The sequence below is a fragment of the Carassius auratus genome, chromosome 11 (genome assembly GCF_003368295.1).
Source record: "Carassius auratus strain Wakin chromosome 11, ASM336829v1, whole genome shotgun sequence".
Lineage (NCBI taxonomy): Eukaryota > Metazoa > Chordata > Actinopteri > Cypriniformes > Cyprinidae > Carassius > Carassius auratus.
Window position 1 is genome coordinate 1,796,110 of NC_039253.1, and position 24,215 is coordinate 1,820,324.

Here is a 24,215-nt window from a genome sequence, read left to right on the forward strand (position 1 = left end):
TGTCTACTGTGTGAACTGATGTCAATAGCTGGAGTGGACTGACCGTACGGATCGATCGTCGCTTCCGGTGACGGCCAGCGGTTGTTTGGGATGCAGAGCGAGGGCCCAGAGCTCCCCCTCTGAGTGACCCTGCATGATCAGCAGCGGTTTATCTCGGTCTCTAACCATCACCTCGAAGATCTCGCTGTCCTGAGTCCCTGCCAGGATCCTGTCAGCCCTCCAACACACGCTGCGGATGGACAGACCTGGAGAGAAAGAGTCCTTCAGGGTCATCAAAGTAAAGATCCAAGCAGCTCTGGTTACCAGCAAATACTGGGAAATTTTGAAAATTGTATGAGGTCTACACTTTAACGGGAAGATGTGCAGATATCTTGAACTAGTTTAAACATTTAAGATTACCATAAACGTGTCACTCAGTTTGTAAAAACAAGCAAAAGTTGATGGAAACATTGTTTCATCTGGATCTGCTGGGCTGCATTAAATAAATAAATAAATAAATAAATGTTGCGAGATGCTGCATTAGTGGCTTTACTAAACTGATTTGGCTTTACTAAAATGTGTGTATAAACGCATTAAATAGTTTAAATAAATTGTTCAGATGAACAAAGCACAAGGTTTTCTTGCATAATTAACATTTTAATTGTTTGGTCAGACAGTTCATATATAATATTCACATTAATCAGGGATTAAACGTGGAGTTATGTTCTGTATGCTAAATATTAAAATGAGCGTATCTGCACAGCACCTATAACTGCGCTTTGTATCTCCTGATTGCTGATCGAGATTTACATGCTTGGATCACTGACCCTGTATACTCATTAATTTCGTTCATAAACGAGATGTATCAGTTCATTCAACTCTTCACGAATGAGAAGATCTCTCGATCTCGTTCATTGAAGGGCGGATTCGTTCACCACATTCAACAAATCACATGCTCCGTCACAATCTTGAGTACAGGATGAAACAGTTCACAGAGCTCTTCACGAGCTGCGCATGCGCTGCTAATAGCGCCGAGCTCGCGCAAGTATAGGAGGGAGGAACTTCAGTGAATGAGAAAATACATTTTATTTTATTTGCAGGCTGGGGCGGGCCAAATAATTTCATAAAAGCGGGAGTCGGGACCCACGGGTTGGAAAAAAACCCCGAGCCGCGCATCACTAGACTGTATGTGCAAGCACAAGTGATACTGTTGCCGCCAGTCCACGACTGGTAGAAAAAGATGACGCTCAATAAAGCACACTGGCTGAGTTTTCTCCTCTGAAAGAAAAGGTTGCACAACTGACAGAAATTCAGAATAAGTTACAATATCTGAGATATTGCTGCTTAATTTTATTTTTATTTTATTTTTTTTACTTGAATGCCATTGCTTAAATTGATATTATTTATATTTTGACATTTTAATCTTCTGAGTTCAGAAACACTGGTTAATATAATCGCTGTTCATATTTTTATTCAAAGTTCAGAGACAAGATACATTTATTACTCTTATGTTTCTTATGATAACTGAGATAATGCTGCTAAATTGATTCTTTCTTTACCTTGAATGTCATTGCTCTAATTTATTTTTTATATTTTGATATTTCATATTTTGATCTAATGTTTAATTTATCTGCTTTTCATATGTTCATTTATTAGTGTGTTATATGATTAGAATGTTGTCCCGGTTTTAAAATAAAGCACAGCAATGATATTTGAGAGTGTATTTTCCCTTTTCAGGAAAAGTATCGAAAACGTATCGAAATCGCAATTCTTGACTAGGTATCGGTATCGAAACAATAATTTTGGTATCGTGACAACACTAATATATACAGTGCTTTAAGTGGCCCAAAAGAGGTGCCGGTGTTGTGCCCAATTCTGACCCCCCGCCAAATGATTCCCCCCTAGTATTGGTAGGTTTAGGAGTAGGTTTTGGGGAGGGGTTAGGATTAGGGGTGGGATTAGGATTAGGCAATCAGGTGACGATTTGAACAGGGGGGGGGGGGTGTAATAATTTGGCAGGAGGTCAAAATTGGGCACAACACCGGTACTCTATTATAGCATTTTTTTTGATGACTCCCCTCATCCCCTGAGGTAACACAACAACTATATTGAAGGGGTTTTATATACAGCAGTCAACAGGCGACCTTTATAATAAATCCTTTTATTGGTTTGGATTTGCTTGAGCTAGAAAGAACTACTGAACATAAATAAAATGTGCAAAAGGATTTTGAAAAAAAAAATACCCTTAGAAAGAGCTGCTGCATTACTTCATTAGCTTGCGTCTGACCTCCAGCGATATCATTCCAGTTTGGTGGGATGTCAGCTAGCGAGTCAACGGATTCTGACCGTGTTCTTTTAGTACTCAGAGTCTGAAGCAGTACTAAATCTCAATCTCAGAATCTCCAATGATTCGCGAACCCGCTACGAACTCCCAAACTGACTCAAATGATTCGCGAACCCGCTCCGAACTCTCGAATTGATTCAAATGATCCGCGAAGCCGCTCCGAACTCCAGAACTGATTCAAATGATTCGCGATCCCGCTCCGAATTCCCAAACTGACTTAAATGATTCGCTTTCCCGCTACGAAACTGCCGAACTGACTCAAATGATTTGCGATCCCCAAACTGACTCAAATGATTCGCGATCCTGCTAAGAAACTCCCGAACTGACTCAAATGATTCGCGAACCCGCTACGAACTCCCGAACTAATTTGTGATCCCCAAACTGACTCAAGTGATTCGCTAACCCGCTCCGAACTCTCGAATTGATTCAAATGATCCGCGAAGCCGCTACGAACTCCCGAACTGATTCAAATGATTCGCAATCCCGCACCAAACACCCGAACTGACTCAAATGACTCCCCTCATCCTCTGAGGTAACAACAACTATATGAAGTGGTTTTATTTACAGGAATCAACAGGCGACTTTAATAATAAATCCTTTTATTAGTTTGTGGATTTTCTTGAGCTAGAAAGAACTACTGCACATAAATAAAATGTGCAAATGATTTTGTAAAAATACCCTTAGAAAGAGCTACTGCATTACTTCATTAGCTTGTGTCTGACCTCCAGCGATATCATTTCGGCTTGGTGGGATGTCAGCTAGCGAGTCATCTGATTCTGACCGTGTTGGAGTCTGAAGCCAGGAGAGCATATTAAGTGTTGTTCACTGTATTTGTATTTTTACCGAGCCGAGTGTACGCGTTTCACACACCCTCTCCTGCCACGTTGAGTTGTTGACACTGACAGCGGAAAAAGCGATGCATGGGCTTTTCACTTGTAAAACTCAAGGGTGTATGGGTAATGTAGTCTCTGCTCTCAGTGCGACGAATTAGGAAGCCGGCATTTATATATATTTTTATATATATAAAATTTCAAATAATATATATATATATATATATATATATATATATATATATATATATATATATATATATAATTTGAAATTTTATATATATATATATATATATATATATATATATATATATATATATATATATATATATATATATATATATATATATATATATATATATATATATATATAATTTGAAATTTTATATATATATATATATATATATATGTATATATATATATATATACACACAAACAAATAAATAAAGCCATGCCTATTAAAAGGTTCAATGAAATTAAGCTGAAAAAAATATAAATATATACATGTAAATATTAGATAAATATGACATTAAATTTATAAATATAAATACTAGATGAAAAAAATAAAACAATTAAATATAGAACTTAAATACTTAAAGTAAACTTCTAAAACTGATTTGAAGATAAATATACAAAATATATTCATATGTATATATTATATACACGCATATTAAAAAGACAAAAGCACATAACAAACATGAGCTAAAGCTTATTCAAAATTACTAATAAAACCAATAAAAGTATATGAATAATACTGTTACTTAGCAGAAAAAAAAAATTGGTAACAAGGGACATAAAAAATTAACCAGTAACTTAAAATTGTATGGAATAATTAGTATAAACACAAAAAATAGCTGTGTAAAATAGATAATCAAAAGCCTCACATTCCTCAGCTGTCATAAGCTGCTGTTTTACGCAGGACAGAAGGTAACTGGCTCATTAACTGACTGTATAGTCTCAAAAATGAACCTTTAAAGCAGAAAAAGTCAAAAATGTGTAATACGGGAGTCTCAATTGGACAAACCAGCAAAATATCAAACCAACAAACCCAGCGTGAATCGCTACATTTGATGAACTCTGATCCAAATGAGTCAAAAGTTTCATAAAGAGCTGTAAGAGAGCAGCTCGGATCATCTGATGAGAAATGTTTGAGTTCTCTGACTATACAGTCTTTTGCAAATCTGAGAGTGATTTTCTCAGGAGAGATGTCTGAGAAGCAGGAGACTTCAGCAAGAAGACACTCTGCAAAAGTCACCGAGATGTTTTCTGTCTTTTCTTTCCAGCAGTTTGTTAAATCTGCTGAGATTTCGGTTTCAGACTGAGCAGATCTGATCTGATCTGATGTGATCGTTTGTTACAGTCTTCTGCTGTGAAAGTGCTGACAGCTTCATTACTACAAGACTTACATCTGCTGAACACACTGTCTGTCCCTCGTGTGATATAAGATGCTAACACAATCCCTTATATACTCCATAAGGAGTCAAACGATAAATGCAGAGCCTTTTGAAAAATGGCCAATAATGGTGCAAGCTTTTGTGGTTCATTATTATACAGTATGTGCACTATTATTATTATTTACACCAACTAAAACCCAGTATCCAGTCACAGACATGGAATCTACTGTTTAACACGGAATGTCATGGAATTTGGTCAGTTTTAAATCATTAAGGTGAAATGTACACTTAATGTTCAGACAGAGGTCTTCACTAGCACACGCCAAAAGAAACATGTGGTTTAACATATAATTTGGTTTAATGAATAGCAATAATACAGTTTAACAACACAATTTTTATTCCATGTTTTAATTTAACTCATAAACCTCTGTAAGGGTTCAAAAATGTATCTGTTAGTTCACATTTCATTTGCTAAAATTTTAAAAGATTGAATTATTATCAAAGTTTTATGACACAAGTTTTTTTTTTTATCATATATTTTTATTCATTTGTGTTTTTTAAGTCATAAAACACACAATCCAGAACACTCAAAACATAAAATGAAGAATTTTAGGAAAAAATTTAACATTTCACAATTTAATGAATTACTAAATTGTTAAAGTTTTATTAATCCTTTTTGATTATTGAAATTGAACAAAACCATTAATAGGGGAATCCAGAAAAGATTTTAAAAAAAAAAACTTTTGATTATTACAATTTAATTAAACTATAAAAAACATGTTTTTCTTTTATAACAGTACTGCCTTAATGGTTAAAAAAAAAAAAAAAAACAAAGTCCCACCAATTCATACTTGCTCAGATAATGGCCATGTGTTCATGATGTAAAGATTGTGTTTAAACTAGTACACTAAACTATTTTCTAAAACATTTTTTTATCCCTTTAAAGCCGGCTGTAATGTTTTACCTTTATAACCCTGTTCTGCTTCCCGGAGGTCAATCTTGGTGATGGGTTTGAAGTCCACGTCCCACAGCCTCACACATCCGTCCCGTCCACCGGTGGCGAAGCCTTCCTCACATGAATGCATGCTGAAGATCCCTGCCTGAGTTTACAAACGCATGCACAACAGTTCACACGTCAACACATGCTGTAGTCACAGATGCATGACACAAATGGACAATGCATTGAATATCTGATCATAAATGGCATGCATTGCATTGTAACTTCAGTGAAAGTCCTCACAGCTGATGTGTATGTGGTGGGAGTGATGGTGTAGGAAGTGTGATGAGCTTCACTCACTCCATGCGCCGCCTGTATCGTCCTCGTCAGGTTGAGTCCCTTCCACACGTAAATGTCTCCATTAAGAGCTCCAGAATACGTCACTTCATCTTTCGCCGTCGCCAAGCAGAGGATGGTTTGCAGGTCCCCCGTCTTTCCGAAAATCCCTCGTTTTGGTGTCAATGCATTTCCACATAAAGTCCAAAACTATGACAAAAGAGAAAATCAACTCCTAATTGCATTCATATTTCAGTTGCTCATGCATTAAATCTTAAAATATTGTGCATGCATTGCTTTATTTTTAGAGCTTGCCATCTGTGTGTTCACTTTTACTAAATGGAAAGTCATACAGTTTTGACTAAATCAGACAGAATTTGATTTTTGGCTTTAAATGATATTCTTCTGTCTCAGTTGTTCAGTATGTTAATGCATTTCTCAAGTCTGTCAAAAAGCACTGCATTTGCAGTAAAGATGAAAACAAGACAGGAAAGGAGGAATAAATTACGGCGTGTTATGCCTCATTTATTTGTTTGCGAGAGCGGGTTCGAGTGAACTTTGTCTCAGGGGTTCGACTCACTTTAATGTGCTTGACTCCGCAGCTCACCAGTCTGTGCGGCAGAAACGGGTCCCAGGAAATATCAAAGATCTGAAACACAGGTGGAATAAACATGCCAACATCTTCCATTACGCCAAAACTGATTACACCGAATCAAGCAGAAGTCTCTAAAATTACACACAATGCAAACGATTATAATGCAAATATCTGAATCATGTTTGCTGAATAAAATCCAATACTTGTTTCTTACAAATTTTGTGGTGCTGATTCCACTCGTAGTACCATAGCTGTTTTGCTCAAACTAAAATATGATGCATTTCTGCAAGGGGAAAAATTCTCGTATTATCCCTTAATCAGCAGAAAAACACCACAAAGCTCTGATTCTTAGCTGAATCTGATCCGCTCAATTTTCACATGAATGATTCTGAAGACATTATTTTATGCATGATCCTGGTTTTTGCAGATTGTTAGTTAAATGATCGATTTAGAATTTTTTTGCTTTGGTTATTTTGATAAATGCATTAAAGCAGACACATATATACTTTTTTTAAAAGCATGCATGCTGTTAAGTTTTCATTGAACTCAGCATCATTATCAAAATTAGGCAACCCAGCTCTGTAATATATAGTATATTTGGGATACTAGTATTTTTTATTAATATTTTGAAAAAGAATAAGAATTTTGAATTACATTTTTTTTTGTTTTTCACTTTCATTTGAATTTTGTAGTGACTTTGTAGTGCCTTTTGTCAATTTTTTTAAGTTTTTATTGATTTAATTTAAGTTTTAGTTATATTATTACATCACTAGCTGAAATAAAATGAATTTTTCTTCTGCTATTTTTTGCAAATTATTATTATTATTATTTTTCAAGATCCAGGGCTGTCTAATTATAATCATGCTTGCTAGTTAGCTAAAAAATCAGCAATTTATTAAAAAAAAAAAGAACAATGCATTAAGCATCTTAATAAACATAATTTTTCTTCTTTGCTTAATTCTTAAATTTAAACTATCCATTTATCTTTCAAACAATGTGATTTCTTCATCATTTGCATTTTGCACCACTTCATAAATCTTTCTTGTTGCTCAAACAGTAGATCATGCCGCTAGCAACCAGTTCGATTTCCAGAGAATGCATGAACTGATCAATCGTATACTTAAAATGCAATGTACATTGCTTCAAATAAAAGCTTCTGCCAAATGCATGCATATAAAATGCAAAAGATTTCAACTCTAAATTGCTTTATATTCCATCTGCAGTGAAGCTGTTGAGCTGGAACAGCAGAGAGAAGACTGCAGGGTTTTAATGGCACCTCGGGGGATCTTCTGGTGTCTGTGGTCCTTCACTAAGCTCTTCTGTCATCTCTGCTGAGGCTTCAGACTCCCTTCACACTGAGTGTGTGTGTGTGTGTGTGTGTGCATGTGTGCAAAACACTCTGTCAGTTTGTGTATTGAAATGCTCCTTTGTACTGTAGCACAACACAATAACTTATTCATAACGCTCTTAACGGTTATTCATTCACATCACTGAGGTGTAGCATCTGTTGCTATGGAAACAGTCCTACCATATATGGACTGGACCGATTCTTTCTGTGTTTTTTTTACTTCATGCACTGGAGTCACAATCTTTCTGGCCTTATAAACGAAATGCTGGACTGTGCGGGTTTGATGTAATTAACTGCCAGTAATGAGGAACAGGGAGTTCTGTTCTTACCCTATCAGAATGTCCCGTGGCTGTGGCTAAGACACGCCCCTTTTTCCAGTCCCACACGCAGACCGTGTTTTTGGCATCAAGTCCCACAGACGCTAAACGCTGAATGTTCAAAAACACAAGACAGGACAAAATAAGCTGTTCGATGAGAGCATTTGCAAACAGATGAAGGAAATCTGATTTTAATAACAATACTGGTTATTATAGTGAACTAAAAATAAGATAAACTAAAAATTAAAAATTTAAAAAATGTTTATTTTTATTTTATTTTTCACTTAAAATAAAAATTAACAACGTTAAAATAAAACACAAAAATGTTTTTATTACAGCTAGCTGACGAACCTGAATTTGTTATTTTAAATGAGTTTAACCTGACTTATTGAAATAAATCAAACTAAAAAAAAAAAAACTATTTTAATATATATTAATAACTACTAAAAATTATAGAAACAAGAAAAATGCTTTAATTAAAATAAAAATAAAAAACTGATTAAAAAAATTAATACAAAAGAACATAATATCTCAATGTCACAAAATAACTACTTACTAAATATTAGTGGTGTAACAATATATTGTGTTAAAATTTTATTGCAACACATAAATGCAACAATCTGTAGATTTATTCTGTTAGGAGATGCTTTTATCCAAAGTGACTATCTATTGTGGATAGATCACCCAAAAGTGAAAGTTTTAACAGATTTTTTGTAGATGTCTGTTCACATAAAAACAATGTTTAATGTATATAAAGAGGGCATCAAACATGGTTAAAAAAACAATTATATATATATATATTATATGATGAAAATATTTTTTTCTAAATGTATGTAGTCAAGGACAGAAAGAGAGCATGTTTCTAACATAATATTTTTAACTAAGCGGCATCTTGAAAATTTATATTGTGTAACTTATTTTGATAACTGCTTATGACTTAAACGTAATAATAAAAATGTACCATTTTATCTTTTTTTTTTTTTTTTGTATAGTAAGAGTATCATATCATGAGATCAGTATTGTGCGTCAAGCCATGTATTGTTACACCCCAAATATAAAAAAAAGATATGTTCATATTAATATGTTTATTGCTATGTATTTGAGAATGCAGCCAATCACAATGAAGCATTTCAGTCATGTGACTCACCTGGCCGTCGGCGTCAAAGGCCAGACAGGCCACACCATGAGTGTGAATGTCTCGGAGGATGGACACGGTGGTCAGCGCATACGAGTCCCACACGCAGATATACGGATCCTTCCCAACCTGACCTGTGGCCACCTGGATCTTATCCGGATGCAGCGCTAGACTGAGAACAGAAGAGACACGCACTTTGAGTCACACTGACGGACAGTCAGACAGAAAAGAGAAGAATAGCAAAGCAAAGAAAATAAAAGAGTAGAAAAAGATTAAAGAGCTTCATTTGTTACTTGTTAGCAAATTAAATTATCTTATTTAAAAAACATTCTATGTTACTATATGAAACATAAATAAAAAACATTTCAGTCTGGCCTCTGTCCACTACATAGAGCTGAACCTGCCCTCGTAAAGGCAGTGAATTATTTATTGCGACACTGGCTCAATACAATCTCTCATGGTTTGCTTATTTCTTGCCTCTTGGATGTGGGTATATCTGGTACTAATCTTTACTGGATCTCTTTATACCTCCTTGATAGACAGTTCTACATCTCTGTTCAGGAATTCAGATCTCCTACTGCCCCTCTGAAACAAGGCGTCCCCCAGGGTTCTGTACTTGGGCCTTCGCTGTTTATCAGTTATATTTTACCATTGGGTCAGATTCTACAGCATCATGGCTTTAGCTATAATTTTTATGCTGATGGCATTCAAATTTACACATCTTGCAGGACTTTCCTATCCACCCAAATTGACCAAATTTATGTTTGAATGCAGAAAATAAAAGAATGGCTCAACTCTTTTTTTCATAATATGGATAAAACTGAGATCATAATTTTTGGAACCCCGTCACTCAAAGTTCCTGCTGACTTTACCTGCGATATTCTCAATGAACGCACCATTTAGTATCGTCAAAAATCTTGATGTTATGTTTGACTCATCTCTTTCTTTTCAGTCTTATATTAACTACCTCGCTAAATCAGTATTCTTTCATTTCATTTCTTTCATCACAACGAATCGTCCAGTTCAATCCCTTCAGTAGTGTCAAGGATGCAAAAACTCTCATACATGATGTATGCAATTGAGACTGAATGCAATTGATCATCATTAATGGATGGACATCTATGCCCATGAAAAGACATCAGCAATCCGGCGCACAGAAAAGAAAACGAGAACCGGTAAAAAACTGGCATAAAGTTGGCTTGACGTTGGAAGAACTATATTCACAAGTTTAGGGACTGCCTCTAAGGTTGCATGCGATATCGGTATACACTTTTCTAACGTCAATAGCATTTGAGATTGACTTAACACTCAGAAAAACAACTGTAAACTGTTCATCTTGGTGTCAAGTATAATGCACACCTTTGAAATTTTGTATATATTTTTTTTAATTAAGTGTAAATCATATGTAAATTATGCTACTTTTTCACACTGAATGGGCTTAAATTCAAATTTAAAGCTCAATGGCATTTGAGGAGAATGACTTACAGTCATAAAAACAACTGTAATGTGTTCATTTAGGTGTCAACTACAACTCACACCTTATACATTTTTAATATGTTTTAAAATAAATTGTAAATTGTTTGTTAACCTGTTAAATGTCACCCCATCCCGTATACGGGACGCCTACGTTGACTATACTATATTACAATCAAATCTAATCTAATCTTGACAAACTATATATCGTTGGAAAGGTCTAAGACTCCCAAATATATATTTTACCAATATTTTTTGTTATAAATTATGTAGGAAAAGTAATAGATGAATTTATGACAAGAGTGCACCCTCAGAAATCTACATTACAAAAGGAGCTTTGACCTTTGTTTAAAAAAAAAATACTTCCTCTTTGCCTTTTTCTCTATCACATTTTAGAAATCATCAGAAGTTATATATCACTTGAAAACATAAAATCTCAAAATTCATCCTTCAAAACCCATTTTAAAATCAGACCAATTAAATGGTACATCAAAATCATGTTACAAAATGTTTTCAGTCATGAATTATAAAAAATTATGTTTGTATCATGCACATTCATGTCTATCTTCAAAAACGTGAGTGACAGTTAACAGGTTAAAGGTAAAAACGAAGCCCGTGCATCACTTTTTGGCACATTCATAATCCTGTAAAACTTTTTTGGCCGTTGACGTTTATAACAAGTTTTAATGTCAGAAATAATTTCACCACCACCAACGCATCTTTTCATGTTCCCTTACACAAATTAGCCTTGGTTTTAACAAGAATAACACAAAACATCATGGTTCTTGTAGCCTTGGTAACTGCAAATTAACCATGGTTTTGTTTCTTCAATTAATAATTTACAAAAAAGTATAAAGATAATTATTTATTTTTTTTGGTTATAAAAACAGACCTAAGTCATTAATAGCCTTTAAAATGACTTATACATTATACAAAAAACAATGAGGCAACTGTTAAAATACATAATGTAGGCTAATACAAAATAAACAATTTTATATACATAACATGTTATTATAAATGCCTGCAAAGAGAGCCAGATGGTTATTGCTGCTGTTACACTTACAGGATGATCAAATCCTTGTTTAGGCTATTGGCCAAACATTTAATTCAAATATTCACATAATGTTTCATTTTTGGCCACTTTGTTGCCATAGATGACACAGCCTCTATAATTTCTTCGCCACAAAACATGTGGACATCACAAACCTTAAAAAAATGTTTTATAGTAAAACTGCTTCATTTTCTTTTGCATGATTTCTGAATACTTGAGACTATAAAATCAATTAGACAACTGTATTAATAAAGTCATATCCACAGGTAACTGTCGAGAGCTACAACTACAATTTGTAAACAAAAACTTGTTTACTTTATTTAATTAAAGTTAATTTTTTTCATAAGAGGAGTTGGGGGGCACAACAATACAATCCTGGCTAAATTACAGTATAATCAAAACTCCGCCACTCATATTCTCATCCGCACTAATTCATTTATATTTTAATATTTCCTATTTTTTATTTTAAAGTTTGTAGTTATTTTCTTACATTATTTTTTGTTTAAGCTTTTGTAATCTCTCTATATATTTTTATACATAATTTTGATCACTTTTAGTTTTTAAATTGTCTTTAAAAATATGTTTATTATTTTATATAATTATATAAAATTTGTTTTATTCCAGTTCATGCAGTTAATGTTTATTTTATTTAAAAATACACACAATCTTATGTCTGATAATGAGACTGGATGGATCTCATTAAAACCGTCTGAATCCAGAGCTATGAACACGGAAAGTCTGGTAATGCAACTAAACAATAAAATGAAGCCGAGTGTGAAAGACATGCATGGCTGAGGAAAGCCCGACAGGATCAGCACATATGAGACGACTGACTTTACAACAGGAAGTTGATGTCACAAAAGAGCTGAGTCTCTCCTCAGCAACAGCTCTGCCATGACGACAGCCGGTGAGAGCCATAGCTCCTTATACAGCAGATGCAAAACAAAATCAACCGGAATAATCACAAGCCAATACTGAAAGATCATAAATGCTAGTTTAGTTACTGCCTTGAGATTTCGGTTTGGGACGGGCCTACTGTACAACATACCGTCAATGGACAACAGCAGAGACATAATATGCATGCTATTTCCAAAGCCCTCTGCTTCAGTTTAGTATTAGTTATACTATTATAGTGTTTATTCATATTTTGAATTGTTTTATTATTATACTTTCAGTTTTCATTTAAATTTCAGATTTTTGTCATTTAATTTATGCTGTGCCCTTGTCATTTGAAACATTGTGTATAAAGATTCTATATAAAATTAATTCTATAAAATAAGTTAATCTACATAAAAGTCTACATAAAATATTTTTTAATTTCGTCTTATTCTTTTTAGTACCTAAACTTAAACTTGTATATTTTGTTTAGTTTAAACTTAAAGGTATTTTATTTAGATGCCAAGGCACCATTTCTAACTTTTTTATTATGATTATAGTACGTTTTTCACTTAATATTAAGATAACATTTTATGTCAGCTTAATTTCAAACAAAAACTACTTCTAATATAAAAAACATATATATATATATATATATTTTAGTTGTAGCAATTTTAGAACCTCAGCTTACACTCAGTTATTTCATAGTTGTAATTGCATTTTTTTTTTTTCGTTTTCATGTAATAGTTATAGTTTATTTCAGCTTTATTTCAATTACCGAGCATGACTTCTATATAGCTTAGTATAGAAAAAGTAATTTGTTTTTCATCTGATACATATATTTAATTTCTTTCAGTGTAATTTTAATAAACAAAAATTATAAAATTACTTCTTCCAGTTTTGGTAATTTTACAACTTATTTTTATGTTTTTCATTGCATATATATATATATATATATAATATTTTTATATTTTTAGCTATGAATTTAGCTTTATTTCAATATTTCAATTGCTAAAAAAATTTTTTCTATATAGCTTATATGCTTTTTTAAGTTACATTTAAATTGTAGTAATATTTGTACCTCAACAAACAATTTTTTTTTAATTAGCAGTTTTTTTCATCTAATATATATATTTTTTTTTTTGTATTTCAGTTCCGTAAGGTGATTGTTAATAGTTAACAATAATAAAACTGTCCTTTACCATGCTAAAATGACTGGCATTAGGGCTGTGCAAAAAATCGAATGTGATTTTCATGCGCATCTCATCAGTAAAGACGCTCCTGTAATATCTCCAGCACGTGCGTTCAGATCAGGGTTGCCAGGTTTTCACAACAAATCCTGCCCAGTTGCTTCTTAAAACTAGTCCAAAACTAACCCAATCGCGTTTCCGGGAGGTTCCCCGATGAAAATTGCTTCCCGGGGTTAAAATATAAATTTTTTGGAAGGGTTTCCCTGGTAAAATTCGCATTTTAGGTGCTAAATATCACGTTATTGGTATTGGGGTTGCTTCAAACCACGGACATGAAAAACAATCGCAGACTTGGCAACACTGGTTCAGGTGGAGCGGCAGTTACTTCACAGAGCCGTAGTCTACCGACAACTGATACATATAACTGATACAAAATCGTTTTCAAAATCGACAAAGAATCGCCACCGATTTTAACATCGATTTTGTGTTGATTGTCAGTGAATTAGCCACGATTGGGGTAGTTTCGGACTAGTTTTGAGAAGCAACTGGGCAGGATTTGTTGTGAAAACCTGGCAACCCTGATCTGAACGCACGTGCTGGAGATAATCTTCTAATTACAGGAGCGTCTTTACTGATGAGATGCGCATGAAAATCGCATTCGATTTTTTGCACAGCCCTAACTGGCATGCATCACTTCAGGCAGTTTATAGCTTTATTATAGCATCATTCTAGCAGCGTCACAGTGATTTACTGTAAGAGAGCGAGACACATTCACTCCAGTCCCATTAGAGCCCTGATATGAACACCCATCAGGACCAGCAGGAGTCTCCTCTCAAACGCAGATCAAAGGCAGATTAAGCAGGGCTAAACGCCCTCAACGTGTGTGTGTGTGTGTGTGTGTGTGTGTTTCAGAGAGCTTGCAGGACGATCAAAGTCTCTCCATGTCCACTGGCATGAAACCCAAGCCAGCAGCTGTGCTGTGTGCCAATGCAGCTGCAGTTTGTGTGTGTGTGTGTGTGTGTGTGTGTCTGTTTGCCCATATGTGCAAGTACCAACCCACAGGAAGGAAAAATCACTAATAAGATCGCTTTAATTTCTTAATTGTTTCTCCTGGACAGAAATGACATTAATTGAAGGGCAAATGTAGGTTGTTGCTTAAAGTCAAAATGAAATAAAAGCTGACCCATTTACTTTGTACAAATCAGATGCATCACAACTACCTTTTTACAATTCAATCAATTCTTTATAAATAGAATATTTTTTATTTTTTTGCCAAATATCTTGTTTTTACTTTGAAATGCATCAGATTAGGGAAGTTAAATGGTTTGGCATAAATCAGTGTTATTTTAGCATTATTTATATACTACTGAAGAATGTGTTAATATTTTGAATATGCTTTTTTATCATATGTATCTAATTACATAATTGTTTATTATTTATTTATTTTACTATATTTTTACATTATGTAAGAATTTATATTTTTATTCATTTATTTATTAATATTTTGAATTAGTTTTTTATATTTTATTTTAGTGTAAGTTACTGTACTTTTATGTGCTTTTAAATGTAGTGTTTTAGTTGTAGTAATTTTAGCATCTCAACATTTCATTTAGTTGTAACACATACCTTGTTTAAAAAATGTTTTTGTCTTTTAATGTTTCTTCATCTAATATTTATATTTTATTTAAAATGGTCTTAAACCAGTGTTGTAATTTTTTATTTTAGTTAATGTTTTTGTAATTTTGTCATTGCATTGCATTTTTTCATATATATAAATTATTCTATATTAATTAGTCTTAATATACTTGCACTCATTTTTAAGTTTAAAGTTTGTATTTTTTTTTTATAAATGTAATATTTACATTTGATAGCTTTATTTCAATTACGGAAAATAGTTTTTAATAGATTTAGTTTTAACTAACAATAAATGCATTCTCAAACAATGCTCAACATACCAATCTCTGCAATCATAGTCAGAGATCTCGATATGAACTCGTCTCATCAAACCATCTGTGTTATATCATTTGATGCATCAAACTTAATTCATTCCACACCATTTAACAGACATAAATACTGCAAAACCCCTCGTATACTCATATCACCTCAGCAACAGTATCAAACCACATTTGCAACCAAAAAGAAAATGCTATATACAGTAGCATCAAGGTGACAAGCTTTGCACAGGCAATAACTCAAAAGACAAAGCTGCTACTTAAATATATCATAACTGAGAGCTCCATTAAGCATCTGGAGTGATGAGAGAGCAGAGAGAGTAAGACGAGGCAAAAGATGAGAAAGATGAAACAGTGACCCTGTAGAAAGAGCGACTTTGACATCACTGATAGCGGCTCTGAAAGGAGCGCAGCTGCAACTCTTTCACTGATCGAATAAAGACCTTCAACACAAAAGATAAAAGAGTGTGTGTGTGTGTGTGTGTGTGTGCATGCTCTCGTAAACACATCAGATATGGGAGCAAAATCTAATACTGAACACTTCGGCAGCGAGGTCTTAGCTTGAATGGAGCTGGTACAGCAAAGGTAACGCAAAAACATTAGATTAGGCTATATTTTAAACTAAAAATTAAGCCTGTTTTGGGATGAATTTGAGGTGAAAATATCTATTTTGTGTGATATTTTTCTAACACAAATGCATTGAGTCACTACAGGAGGCCTTAGTTCATCCCCCGGAGCCATGTGAGACTCTTTATTTTATGGAAAATCGCTTTTTATTTAACTTCTTTTGGACTGAAGCAATGCAACACTCGCTGCCTGCAATGAAAGAGCTAATAAAAACTCATTAAAGATGACAAAAACACAACAAAACATTACTATAAGTTTAATTTAAAATGAAAGCAAAATACACAAATAAAAACTCATTCTAAATATTAGTAAAAACTATAATATAATAATAAAGATGGTAATAGTAAGTAAAAAGACTAAAACTGTATTTTTTTGTACAATATATTATTTTAAAATCCACTAATTTCTAAGTTTTATTTACAACTTACACAAATCATGTTTTATAGACAGCGTACACTGTAAAAAGAATCGCCTGACAGTCGTCACGCAGAATCGTGAAAATGACAATAAAACATGCATTACAGGAATAAGACTTTCAGTGCAATAAGAATAATATTTCAGTGCAAAATGATTTTCATCATGCACAATCTAATTTCTTGGATTTTCCCAGACATGTTTCTATGAGTCTCACTCCATCAGAACGTGTGTGTTGGGACGCCTGTGGGCCTTTACTCATGTTTGAGCCAAACCCCTGTGAGTCAGTGAACAGCTGAGGGATTCTGGGAAAGATCTGCAGTCAAATGAACACCAGTGACTGTAGGCCTACAGGGAGGAAGCTGAACAGAGAGTGTGTGTGTGTGTGTGTGTGTGTGTGTGTGTGTGTGTTATTCCGCAGATGTGTAGTGAAGTGGGACGTCTGACCTCTGTCGTGACAGAGCACGTTTGGAAAAGCTTGAAATAATTCCAGCTGCCGGAGACCTGCAACCAGCCGACGGTTTCTGATATCAATCTAATGTATTGAACGGTTCATACAAAAATTTCAATTTGCTGAAAATGTACTGAGGTGACAGCAATGCAGATGAGTTTGTTTCTTCATCAGATTTGGAGAAATGTAGCATTGCATCAGTGTCTCATCAATGGATGCTCTGCAGTGAATGGGTGCCGTCAGAATGAGTCTAAACAGCTGATAAAAACATCACAATAATCCACAGCCACTCCAGTCAGTTAAAACCTTTCAGAAGACAAACACTTTGTGTTTATAAAGAATAAATCCATCATTAAGACTATGAACTGTGAATTCTGGCTAAAATGTTAGTCCATAATCAATAATAATGCTTCATCCAGTGAATAAGCCCATCTCCTGTTGTCTCTCACATCAACATCCAGCCACATATTTGTTTAAGGCTGTAAATATTGTAAACAGAGTTTGATCTGTGCAGATTTCTCTCCTGATTCAGACCAGACCACTTTTTCACTGGAGGAAGCAAACTACAGATTATGTACTTTTTTTTATTAAACTGATTTGTTTCTTACAAACACACAGCTTTTGTCTTCTTCAGATTGAGTGTTGTGGACTATTGTGATGTTTTTATCAGCTGTTTGAACACTCATTCTGACGGCACCCATTCACTGCCATGTCTTTGCTTAATCTGACCAACTATCAAAGGAACTATGCTCTCCTTAAAATTAATACTGAAGTCATTTTTCACTTTTCTCAGCTCCTAGATACCACCAAAAGAAATATGAAACGAGGTCATTTGACAAATTACGCAAAAATATACTGTATATGAACACTCAAAGATGCAACCGACCAATCAGAATCAAGAATTTAAAAGAGCCATACAATCATTCAAAAATTCAATTCAATAGAACGGAGTCAATTATTCCACTTATAACGTTTGGTATTAAATAATTTGTGTGTAGAAATACTTTCTTAAACAACTGATTAAGTATCTTCAGACAGTCTATGTCATCGATTGACTAATAGCCCAATTATTCAACAAAAATGAATCAACACCTTAATCAGAGTCTAGAATACAATGTCGGAAATGAATTTAAATTCTAATCACGAGTTGCTTGTTAAAATTTCCATTTGCACTTGAAAAAAAAAAACAGTGCTATTTTTAAGAGTAGAAAAAAAAAGAGGTGACTGAGAATGGTCTGTTCATTATAATAATGCAATTATGAACGCATCTCCAACGAGAGCTTTAATGAAACGAGCAGTCAGGTTGTTTTAGTCCTAATGAGCGCTCAAAATCATGCATATCTCAAACCGTGACAAGACAGAAACAAGAAAAACAGATAAACCTAATTCCAGTAATTCCACAGAACGTCTGCTGAGATTTTGGGCTAATCTGGCTGTGTTCGGGGTCAGATCCGGGCTGATAGAGTGACCCCACACTTGCCTTCCATACTGACAGACACAAGAACAGTAAGTGCTTTGACTCACTGAACGTCTTTACTTTAGTCAGCAGATAATCTAGCCAACTCGAAAACAGCAGCTACTTCAACACAGTTCTTTAAAATAAAACAACTCAACCTGGAAGCAGTGCTTTAGGTACCGTCACCTCTCCGTGCGCCCAGAACGTGCTTTTAGCGTACCGGTACGTTCATTTGGACATCTAATAGAGGTTTTAATCCTTTGCCTGCGCTGCCGCTTTTCAGAGCGCCCTTCACAATGCACGCTTCCTAATTCGTCCCACCGAGAGCAGAGACTACATTACCCATACACCCTTGAGTTTTACAAATGAAAAGCGTATGCGTCGCTTTTGCTGCTGTCAGTGTCAACAACTCAACGTGGCCGGAGAGAGTGTGTGAAACGCGTACACTCAGACGCAAGCTAATGAAGTAATGCAGTAGCTCTTTATAAGGGTATTTTTTTTAAATCTTTTTGCACATTTTATTTATGTTCAGTAGTTCTTTCTACCTCAAGCAAATCCACAAACTAATAAAAGGATTTATTATTAAGGTCGCTTGTTGACTGCTGTATTAAAAAAACCTTCAATATAGTTGTTGTTACCTCAGGGGATGAGGGGAGTCATAAAAACAATCATGTGAATCATTTGAGTCAGTTCGGGAGTTCAGAGCGGCTTCGCGGATCATTTGAATCAGTTCGAGAGTTCGGAGCAGCTTCACGAATTATTTGAGTCAGTTCGGGAGTTCAGAGCTGCTTCGCGGAACATTTGAATCAGTTCGAGAGTACGGAGCAGCTTCACGAATCATTTGAGTCAGTTCGGGAGTTTGGAGCGGGATTGCGAATCATTTGAATCAGTTCGGGAGTTCGTAGCGAGTTCGCGAATCATTTGAGTCAGTTCGGGAGTTCGTAGCGGGTTGGCGAATCATTTGAGTCAGTTCGGGAGTTCAAAACGGGTTCGCGAATCATTTGAGTCAGTTTGGGGATCGCGAATCATTTGAATCAGTTCGGGACTTCGGAGCGGGATCGCGAATCATTTGAGTCAGTTCGGGACTTCGGAGCGGATTCGCGAATCATTTGAGTCAGTTCGGGAGTTTGGAGCGGGATTGCGAATCATTTGAATCAGTTCGGGAGTTCGTAGCGAGTTCGCGAATCATTTGAGTCAGTTCGGGAGTTCGTAGCGGGTTGGCGAATCATTTGAGTCAGTTCGGGAGTTCAAAACGGGTTCGCGAATCATTTGAGTCAGTTTGGGGATCGCGAATCATTTGAATCAGTTCGGGAGTTCGTAGCGGGTTGGCGAATCATTTGAGTCAGTTCGGGAGTTCAAAACGGGTTCGCGAATCATTTGAGTCAGTTTGGGGATCGCGAATCATTTGAGTCAGTTCGGGACTTCGGAGCGGATTCGCGAATCATTTGAGTCAGTTTGGGAGTTCAAAGCTTTAGTTGGCCACTAAAGTTTCATTTTTAGAGCTCAAGGACTGTACACATAACCAACACTAACTATGACCTCTAATATTAGAGATGACTGACTTAAAACATTGAATGATTGTTGTGTAAAGCACCAGGCTGCTTTAATGTAGCTCAAAAAGACATTTTATACCTCAGTGCCACTGGCATCATGCGTTTCTGCATAATACTTTTAATATGACTTTTAATAGCAAAGTTCCCCTCAGGCAGCGAGATGAACTGGGTTAATATACTCACTCTTCAGTCTACGTCGACCATGACCAATATGTGTGTGTGTGTGTGTGTGTTCCTAATATAATACAATCTGCTAAAGCCAATGACACTGAATGTCAGAGTTTCCATAAACATAACACACACACACAATTCCTGCAATAACACAAACGCTGTCCTGTGGTTTCTGTTTATAGATGCACATTACAGAGAGACCTGCTAAACGAGGTGACAGGACACTTGAGACAATTAACACTAATTACCAAATCCATCAATTGCAGGCACAGCCTAAAACAAGACACCCGCATCCCATAATTCAGCACGTATCATGTGACTGCTCACAGAATGTAACCTGCGCTCTAACTCTAACCAAGCAATTAAACTTCATTATAAACAAACATGATCAGGTCGCTGAGGATCTGGGCAGGATGGAATCGGATGACAAGGATAGCGTCCCACCCTCAGATCCAGCGGCGTTGTGTGGATTTGACAAAAACGGGACTAAATTTCACTAAATCTGCTTGGCTTTCTGTCACAACACAGTCCATGAATTTTTTTTTAATGCAAGCCAGAAACCAGCATTTTTTATTATTTTTTGGAATATGACCAATACAAAATACATCTTTCACCCTCCCTCAAATAAAATACGGAAGCCTAAATTTAAGATTTTTGTATTTGAATTGCATTTAAAATATACATCTGTTTGGACTGCCGTTTTAATATAAACAAACTAATAAACTTAATGTGATGCAAACAAATAAATAAATAAACATAGCATTGTTTATAATTTAGTATATGCATTTAATAGAAACAAACTATAACATATGATGCAAATAAATAAATGAAAAAACATGGTATAGTGGATTACGTGCATCTATTAGATACTTCAATCATACAATAATTTTTACAATGCATATATATATATAAATTGCTTAAAATCGTCATGAATCTGTTCATTGTGAAAACGATTACATTTATTCAGTTATTAAATATAAGAGATTTTAAAAATATATTGAGGATAAACACAAACTAATTATATAAATTTTTTACTAATTAATCATTAATAAAATTATTATAAATAATATATTTTTATTTATTTTAAACATTTATTTATTAGTAAAAAAACTTTACTTGGAGATTTTACAACTAATTATGAAGAAATTGCAAGTAACACATTGAATTGCACAATACATTTTAAAGTATATAAAAAAAATATTTTCTAGCTTAATGCATTCCAATGACATTTGTTTAATTCTAAATTTTTAAAATCATTTTTACAGTGTATTAAATCAATCTGACCTGCTTCATTTGACTAACAAATATGCATCACATTAAGTTTAATAGGTTGCTTAAGTTAAATATTTTTAGAAACAACAAGCGTCCTCTTTTACACGAGTCACCTGGAGGCGAGAGCGAGGACGAATCGCGGTCACTTCCTCACCGTATCGGCCCATCTCTCCCTTCAGGAGAAAAATCCCATAGCTTTACTGAACAAGAAAAGGCTTTTTACAGAAGCGCTGCCCTCCATTAGGGTCATCCTGCTGCCATCTCTGCAGATCAACTCTGTTTCACTCCAAAACCCTGCTGCTGCTCACTGATATAATCAGCTCACGAGCGAGTCCTGACCCCTCGCCTGTTCCAGGGCTGGAGCGCATGGTCTGATTAATGTGCGGATGAAGAGGCGTGCCGGCGTTCAGATAGCATCAGGTGTCTCAGATACAAACCGCTTTATCAGAGAGGAACAACTACGGTGTCAACACTAAACAACCAGCCAACAACACTAGCCTATCAGAGTATTATCATATACACTACCAATGATTATTCCAGTAGCATGGCATTCACATGTTATTCTATTTAAAAAAAAAGAGAAATAAATACTATACATTACTACAGTAAAGGTAAAAAAAACATTTGATGTTGCATCATGCAAAACATGATATTTCCGTGGTAAATGCGCAAAAAACGCTATATAGGACTAATTAATGAAATACCATGACATTACTAGAGCATATATTAAAATATGGTATTCTCATTAATTAGATTATTATATTAATTGACCATAGTATATGCATGAAATTTCATGACATATAAAAATACAATGACTTTACCATGTTAAATGGATTTTTTCTTTTTTTTTTTGACATTTACCATGGTAAAGTCATTGCATTTTTTATATGTATGTTTTGCATTGTAATTTGCACATGTCCAGAAAGACACATGTCCAGAAAATCAGGCTTTTGCCATAGCATTTGTCCAAAAAAATAGCGATAGCAGGGTACTCCAAGAAATACGATGCCATTACCATGGTACATATTAAAAAGCATGTTGTCTTTGTACTTTGTTACATACAACCGTACTGAATGATTACCATCTTAATTTATTTGCATCATACCTCGTGGTAGTCAAAAGCATACAACGGCACTGCCATGGTAAACATCCAAAAATCATTGTATTGCTTTAGTATGTCCAAACAAATTGCGATATCATGGTTTTACAAGAAATATAATGAAATGATCAATGAAATTGTCACATACAATGGTAATAAAAATGACTACTATAGTATATACATCATACCTTGTAGCATTTCAAAGAATGCAATGGTATTACCATGGTAAAAGTAAAAAAAAAAAAAAACATGGTTTTGTCATAGTATGTTTCCCAAAAATGTGATGAAATTCCAAAATGATGGTTTTATAATGGTACTTTTGGTACTGAAATAGATTGCAATATTAGTGTATCATGCATGTTACTGAACGTAAAATAATGCAATGCCATTTCCATAGTGCATGGTAATTTCATTGTAAGTTTTTGATATTTTCATACTGAAAAGCATCGTCATACCTAATGATGTCGTCGTTGTGTCCCAAGTAAAACTTCTGTGTGTGTTCTCTGGTGTTGTAAACCACTCCGACTCCAGCCACGAAGTACACAATCTCCTTCCCGGCGGTGTAGTACAGGTTATTCCTGCACTGATGTCCTCTGTATCCATGAATCCACTCCAGTCTCAGCTGACAGTGAGGAGCCGTCTTATCTGCCATGCTCTCAGGATCTGCAATGCTCTACCATTCACACAAGTGTCCTTTAGTGGACGCTCTTAAGAGGTCGAAGACACAATGGTGATGGCTCACCTCTTGTAGGGTTGGAACCTACAGCCTTTTAAACACCGGTTCAGATCTTTAACGGACCCTACGGCACTGCCACCATTCAACGCCCTCTTGAAGTTCATGCATGCATCACAACTGGAACACAAGCTGGGTCACCTGTACAGGGAAGGGTGTCTTTAGATCCCAATGGGAGGCATGAAGAAATCAGGCTAAAATGATGGGAATATGCTGATATTTGGATCCAGATTAAAGGGAATGCGGTCTAGAGTGATTACAAATGTTCATAGTAGAATACTTGGTCACACCTACCAGCCATTGCATGAGTTCCCATTGTATTAAAGCTTGGTAAATCTGTGCATTAATGTTAAAAACCACTCTAGCAGTTGATATTGATCCAAATGCATCTATAACACGCTGGATACACTGAGGTCTGGGCGTCTTTAAAGGGCTGCAGAGACTTCAGGAGACAAACCTCAAAGCCATCGTGCTCTTAATCTCCTCTAAAGGGCAGAAGTCCTCTGGGATTTCAGAAAACCTCCACGATTTCAGCTGTTAGATGATTCTGGAGCGCGCCGATGATCACACCTTCCCCAAAAACGTCTTCATGCTCCTCAACTTTCGCCTGGAGATCTTCGATTCCCGGTGATCCTCAAGCAAACTCTTCCATTCCTCGCGTGATCCGGATCACTGAATCATC

At 35.1% G+C, this 24,215-nt stretch overlaps 1 pseudogene; it reads right to left on the reverse strand.

The window, feature by feature from the left end:
- LOC113110550 (echinoderm microtubule-associated protein-like 6) overlaps positions 1–23,566 on the reverse strand; it is a 51,002-nt pseudogene extending 27,436 nt beyond the window's left edge.
- Positions 23,567–24,215: the final 649 nt, after the last annotated feature.